Raw genomic sequence first — 8075 nt, forward strand, 5'->3', positions numbered from 1 at the left:
TGAATTTTGCAACAGTAATACTATTCTCCGAAATTACACTTTGGCCCAAAACTTTCTATAATTATACTATGGCCCAAAATGTCAGAAAACTTTGCAAATAGGTCCAATTTCAGAACTTCTTAAAAATAGTTGTCTTTCCCAAACTTTTTGAAATTATGATATGGCCCCAAAGATTTTATTGTTTCGCACAAAGGTCATTTCAACATAATACCCATTTTTTCAAAGTTCTCAAAACCTTTCACTGTAGTCCAAAATATTCATAATTATAGTATGGCCTAAAACATTTCAAATGTTTGTAAAAACATCCAACTTTGAAATTTAATAATAATACTTATTAAAATCAAAGATTTCAAAACTTAGCATTTAAGTCCAAATTACTCAAATCTACAAAATACTTTACTTTATAAAAATAAAACATTTTAGTTTATGAAAAGTATTTAATTGAATTAATCTCTTGAGCTTCTCAAATGCTAAATCATGCATCAATTAAATCATACCGGCTTTACTAGAATTTTTCGCACTAATTTGTTCGTTAAGCTCCAAACTATATTCTTGATGTCGTCGTTGTCCTTTGAGTGTCTTCAATCTTGATTTCACTTGATTCACTTGGATAAATATTATCCTTCAAAAACTAGTGAAAATGTGAAATACAATATTTATTATTTTTACTTAAGACACATGTTTGTTATTATCAAAATTATATTATGTGTAGCCTTTTAGGCTAACACTGTCTAGCTGATAAAAACAGCAACTGAAATTTTCAGGTGCTGTTTTTGATAGCAAACAACAAGTTTTTGACAGCAAACATCAAAGTACAGCACCTACAATATTTTATAAGTGCCACGTAGCTGCTAAAACTGTGTTAAAAACAACTGGACAGCAGCATGACAGCACTTAAAAAATTTTTTGGTGCTGTCCAGCTAATAAAAACAGCATTTGGAACTTCCAGGTGCTGTTTTTAACAGCAAATACCAGCAAGACAACACCCAGAAAAATTTTTGGGTGCTGTAATGCTGCTATAATTGTGTTAAAATAGCACCTGAAACTTTTCAATGTTGTTGTTTACAACAAATAGCGGCATGACACACCGGAAAAATTTTATGGATGCTGTCCAGTTGCTAAAATCAGTGCTTGGAAGTTCCATGTGCTGTTTTTAACAGCATATAGCAGCATGACAGCAGCAGAATAATTTTACAATTGTTGTTTTCTTTATAAATCAGTGGCAATCAGAGCTTCTAAAAATTTCAGTATAAGAAAAGAACAATTAAATCATCTCAATTGAGTTTGGGAGGAAGGAATACTTTTATTACATCAAAACAAAGTTAAAAAAACAACAAAAAAAGAAAAATGTTATGCCCCTTTTAAGGTTTTCTATCTATTATTGCCAGTCATAGAACTAAATACTTGACGAAACAGAGTTTACTGAATTAAACATGAATTTCATAAAATCCACACCATAGAAATACATGGCAACGAAAAATTTTAAAACAAACTATAAGAACTAAAACAAACCTTGCAGATGATTGAGCTCAATACTGATATCAAGCACACCAAAAATCTCTGAGAGAAGTAGCCATGTTCAGAGTCATCCAATGCTAGGTTACAAAACCATAAAACCTGCCCAGTCAAATTAATGAGATTTATAAGTAATAAAATGAAAATACAGAGAGAGATAGAGAGCAAGAATGATTTGGCTTATAAATAAGAAATTTCAAATTCCTTCCAGTAATCTGACCTAGGCAGTGAACTGAGGACGCATTGAAGCATTAAAAATGGGATTCAACTCGGTGGCTGCTGAGACGGCACAATAATCCCAAGGTTGCAATGGTTAGGAAGTGGGCAACAATCAATCTTGGCTATTCTAGAGAGAAATGAGCGAGTGAAGGAATTTGGGTATTTGGGTATTTGGGAGAGATATTTTGAAGTGATGAAATAAAATGCCAAGTCTAGAAATCGGCTTTGCTTTTTTTTTTTGTATTATTCATGACCGTTTATTTTATAAACGGTCATGAATGAAGATTAATAATTTCCTCTTTAACCACGGTTCGTAAAATAACCGACATTAATACTAAAGTTATATTTTAGTGGATATACAATGACAGTTGAGTTTAAAAACCGTCATTGTAAGTATGTATTTTTAATGACGGTTTTTATAACAAACTGTCATTAAAAATAACATTATATTTTAATTTTACATTTAATGACGGTTTTCGAATAAAACCGTCATTGTAAGTATAAAATATTTTTAATGACGGTTTTTATAACGAACCGTCATTAAAAATAACATTATATTTTAATTTTACATTTAATGATGGTTTTCAAATAAAACCGTCATTGTAAGTATAAAATATTTTTAATGACGGTTTTTATAACGAACCGTCATTAAAAATAACATTATATTTTAATTTTACATTTAATGACGGTTTTCGAATAAAACTGTCATTGTCAGTACTAATATTTTTAATGACGGTTTTTATAACGAACCGTCATTAAAAATAACATTATATTTTAATTTTACATTTAATGACGGTTTTCGAATAAAACTGTCATTGTCAGTACTAATATTTTTAATGACGGATTTTATAACGAACCGTCATTAAAATTAACATTATATTTTAATTTTATATTTAATGACGATTTTTAAAAAAAACGTCATTGTAAGTATTAAATATTATGACGGTTCACATAATAACGGTCATAAAAAAGTTTTAATGACGGTTATTTTTAAGAACCATCATAACCTATAGGTCATTATTTTAAATTTTTGTAGTAGTGATCGAAAATTAACTGTTCAAATACTCACAAAGAGATTTGAAAATTGAAATATTATTAAACTCAAAATTTTGCCTTCAAAGGCTACAAGAGGGAGCTATTTATAGTAGTAGTAATTATCCTAATTCATGAAGTAAAAACAAAATCCTAAATTGAAAAGAAAACAAAATTTTAAATTAGAAAGGAAATTAAAAGTCTTAAACTTTAGTTAATAAGGAAATTAATCCTAGTATAATATGGATTCCTACTCTTCATTATTCCCCCCAAGGTGGAGAGAATTTGCCCTCGAATTCGGATTATTAGCAACAGCATCTTTATCATGATCACCTCTGTAAAGAATGAGATGCTTGACATTAAATACATCTGTAGTGCGGATATGAATAAGAAGCTTCAGTCTGTATGCATTAGGATTTATCTTCTCGATAATCTCTAAAGGTCCAAATTTCCTAGCATAAAGTTTGTTGTACTCGCCAATTGAGAACCTATCTTTAGTTAAGACAACCCAAACAAGATCTCCCACTTGAAATTCTAAAGCTCGACGCTTTTTGTCCGCCATAGATTTATAATCTTTGGTAGTCTGTTTCAACGACTCTTGCGTAGTTGCATGAATCTTCTTAAGCTGCTCAATAAAGTCTTCTGCCTTGCTACTTTTGCGAACTAAATCTGGAACTGAAGCCAAGTCGATGGGAGCTCGTGGATTATATCTGTAATTCACCTTAAAAGGGTTTAGACCAGTACCACGCTTAACTGCACGGTTATAAGCAAACTCGACTTGATATAACTTTTGATCCCGCGTCTTTAGGTTATCGCCAACTAGACTACGTAGATGGTTTCCTAAAGAGCAGTTGACAATTTCGGTTTGACCATCTGTTTGTGGGTGGTAAGCGCTACTGAAATTCAAGCGAGTGTGAGTCAACTTCCATAATGTCTTCCAAAAATGGCTAAGAAATTGTGTATCCCGGCCAGATACTATAGAACTCGGTAAACCATGCAATCTATAGACTTCCTTGAAGAATAGACGAGCAATAGTCAAAGCGTCTGTATTCTTCTTGCAAGCAATGAAGTGAGCCATTTTCGAGAATCAATCAACAACAACAAATATTGAATCCCTGCCCCTTTGAGTGCGGGGCAATCCCAAAACAAAATCCATGCTAATGTCGGCCCAAGGTTGTGTTGGAATTGGCAATGGCATTTATAACCCAGCATTAGTTTCTGCGCCCTTGCAAACCTAACAAATGCAACAAGTCTCGACATAGTGATAGACTTCACGCCTCATAGTAGGACAAAAATAAGTGTTGGCGATTAGAGCCAGAGTTTTGTCACGACCCATATGCCCTTCGTTATGTAAATCTGCAATGATTTTCAATCTCAAACTTGAGTTAGGAACACATAACTGATTACTCTTGAAAACGAATCCGTCGTGTAAATGATAATCTGAGCGAAACCCTGCAACAACATCTTCTAATATAGGAGCAAATAAATGATCAAAAGCATATAACTCTCGAAATGTGTCCAATCCAAGAACTTGATTATGCATCTGTGTCAATAAAGAAGTTTGTCGACTAAGTGCATCTACTACCCGGTTGGATTTTCTAGAGGTATACCTCACCACAAAAGTAAACTGTTGAAGGAATGTCGTCCACGTGGCATGTCTGTGAGAAAGCTTGTCTTGACTATTGAGATACTTTAACGCGGCATGGTCAGTGTATAAAACAAAGTCTTTATGAATTAGATAATGCCGCTAATGTTTTAAAGCTTGGACTACTGCGTACAATTCCACGTCATAAGTGTTGTACCGTGCCTTTACTCCATTCAACTTCTCACTGAAATAAGCTATCGGCTTACCCTGTTGGCTAATAACAGCTCCAATGCCTACCTTAGAAACATCACAATATACCTCAAAAGTGAGCGAAAAATCTAGTAGGGCAAGTACTGGGGCAGTAATAAACTTTCTTTGATAATCTTGAATGCCTTAGTAGCTACCTCAGTCTAAGAGAATTGTTCTCCTTTCATGCAATATGTGATTGGTGCCATCATAGTACTAAAATAAGGAATGAATCGCCTGTAAAAAGAGGCCAATCCATGAAAATTTCTATTGGCAGATAAAGTAGTTGGCTGAGGCCAATCTCGAATTGCATCCACTTTTGATAAGTCAACAGATATACCATCCTTTGACACTACATATCCCAAAAATAATACTTTCCCTGTCAAGAAAATACACTTGTTTACTGCTGTGTATAAACTTGCTGCTCTTAAGGCTGAAAGCACTTCTCTCAAATGTTGTAGATGTAACTCGTGACTGGTGCTATATATAAGTATATCATTAAAGTAAACAACCACAAACTTTCAATGAAAGGGCGAAGAACTTGATTCATGACTCGCATAAAAGTACTCGGAGCATTGGATAAGCCAAACGGCATTACCAACCACTCATATAACCCTTTACGAATTTTAAAAGTTGTTTTCCATTTATCTCCTGACCGTATTCGAATTTGATGGTAGCCATTTTTCAAATCAAGTTTGGTAAAAATTGTTGCTCGACTGTCCACGCACATCCTCCAAGAACCATCCTTTTTTGGAGTCAATAAAGCAAGGAGTGCACATGGACTAAGACTTTCATGGATAAATTTATTTTCTAGTAACTCTTCCACTTGGCGCCTTAATTCCTCATGTTCTGTAGGACTCATATGATAATGAGGTCGATTTGGTAACGTAGAACCTAGTACCAAATCAATTTGGAGTTGTATATCCCAAAGAGGTGGTAAACCCTGTGGTAGCTCATTGGGGAACAAATCTTAAAATTCCTCCAGAATAGGTGTCACAACTACAGGAATCTTCGAATCACCGTTACTCTCTTTTCCCAATAAAATGTAGACTCTCTTTGTCTCTGCTACAACAACTATAAATTGCTTCTTACCTAACAAATAATTACCCAAGTCTTGCTGGAGAGTAAACTCCTTGTTAGGTAGGAGAACGATCTTAGTATTGTTAAACATAAAGTTGTAGTGTTTCTCTTCCCATCATGCACTACGTTTCGATCATATTGCCAAGGTCTACCCAGTAATAGATGACAAGCATCCATAGCCACAACATCACACCAAATTTTGTCTTTATAAATTGAACAAATGGATAAGGAAACTAAGCAACATTTCGATACTATTACTTGATTTCCTTTCTTCAGCTATGTGAGCTTGTGTGGAGTTTGATGAGGTTATGTCTTTAAATTTAGCTTTGTTACGGCTTCTTCAGAAATGACATTCTCGCAACTACCTAAATCTATGACCATACGACATACTTTACCCCCAATTGTGCAAGTAGTCTGAAAGATATTTTGTCGTAACCACTTGTCTTTGTCTTGACATTTAGGAGTGAAGAATGTGTGATTCACGATCAACATTAGTCCGCTATCACCATGTTCTTCAACAGATTGAGCACTACCACTACTATCAAAAGTTGGCTCTATAACGAACTCTTCAGTTTCTTCCTCCTGGTAGTCTTCACTTTCCTCTGTGCCTACGAATAAGCCTTTACCATATTTTCCTCCCTTTTTACATTCTGTATTCCGGTGCCCATTTTCTCCTTAATTAAAACAGCGTAATCCCGAACCCAAGGATTGGGTTTTGCTGTTTTGACCGATTTCACTAGGTTTACTAGTTTTATTTGGAGGATTTGGAGGAGTGAAATTACGGAATTGGGAAGTCATGTTTGAATTATCACGAACAACACTTCGAGCACCCCAAAAGCTTGAGTCATTAGTACGTCGACTAAATTGCTTCTCCAACTACAAGGCTTGTTGGTGTGCCTCTGAAACAGAGTATGGGTCAAGTAAATTTAATTGGTCTTGAAATTGATATCGTAGGCCTCCAATGTAATGGGAAACATGTTGTTCTTCTATCTCTGTCAAGTCATTGCGTGCCACCAACCAATGGAATTCTATGGTGCAATCATCCACTAATCGATTACCTTTCCTTAAATTATGTATCTGTTGGTATAACAATTTGTGTAATTATGAGGCAAGAATGCTCTACGCAAGTGCTTCTTGAACTTTTCCCAAGAATCAATCTTCTTTTTGCCTTGCCTAATCCTTGTGAGCTTAGTTTGTTGCCACCAAGCTGCTATTCTTCCATGAAGTCGAGTTGCAGCAAGCGAAACTAGTTTATTTTCAAGAACTTCTTTGTATTCGAAAACTTTCTCAATGGTATTAATCCAATCCAATAATTCTTCAAGTCGACCACTTCCTTGAAATTCGGGAATGTCAATTCTCAACCCAGATTCCCATCTTCTATCATCAGTAGACTCAGTTCTAGGTCGACGTCCAGAGAATGGGTTAGCAAAGCTTTCACTTGATTTGTCTTTACGTTTTGGAGTACGATGGCTTTCGTCAAGTAACTCTGCCATTCGTGCCATTTGTGTAGCTTACATATCAATTCTGGCTGTCATGCTAGCCAGGGCTTCATCTTTAGAAACATCTTCTTGATTGTAAGCTGCAGCATGAGCATCACGAGCTTTTCTTAGAGGCATTTGTCAAATTTGAGTTTAGAAAGGTATTGGGGCTAAACTGAAAGTAAATAAAAAATTTAGACCGAAACTGTAATTAAGCAAAAGTTTTATATTTCCAATGACAGTGGTCAGAAATCAAGCAAGGATGGGTGGATCAGAAAGATTTTGGGTTGGTGAGTATGATGGTGGTGGTGGTTTGTCCAAAAAAGTGGTGTTTTGTCCAGAATTTGGAGATAAAGGTGATGGTTTTGTTGTTGGCTTGATTTTCGGCAATCAGTGCGTCGATCGGTGATGAGGATAGGTGAGAACGGTTCAGTTGATTGGTAGTGGTGATGACAGCCGTGTTAACATATATGTTTCCCTAATATTGATTTTGATGATAACAAACAAGATTAAGAATTATTAATCTTTTAAGCCCAAATTATTTAATATTCTTTTTAAATAAAATCATTATTTTTACATTATAAAGGTTTTATATTTAATGAAAAAATGATTTTATGAAATTGGTTGTTTTTCAAAGTTTATGGTTTAATTGAAAGAATTTTGAAAACTTTGAAATAAATAAGTATTGCTTGAAATTTTGGAGAATGACTTATTTGAAAAGTGTCATAGCATTTTGGGCTATATCATAATTTCAGAAAGTTTTGAGATTAACAAAGCATTACTTATAAATTCTGAAATTGGACATATTTGCAAAGTTTTATAATGTTTTGGGTCGTAGTACAATTTTGTAAAGTTTTGGGGTCAAACTGTAATTTCAAAAAATAGTGCACTGTGCAGGTTACTGTAGCAAACGGCTAGCC

The sequence above is a fragment of the Citrus clementina genome, unplaced genomic scaffold (assembly GCF_000493195.1).
Source record: "Citrus clementina cultivar Clemenules unplaced genomic scaffold, Citrus_clementina_v1.0 scaffold_9, whole genome shotgun sequence".
Taxonomy (NCBI): domain Eukaryota; kingdom Viridiplantae; phylum Streptophyta; class Magnoliopsida; order Sapindales; family Rutaceae; genus Citrus; species Citrus x clementina.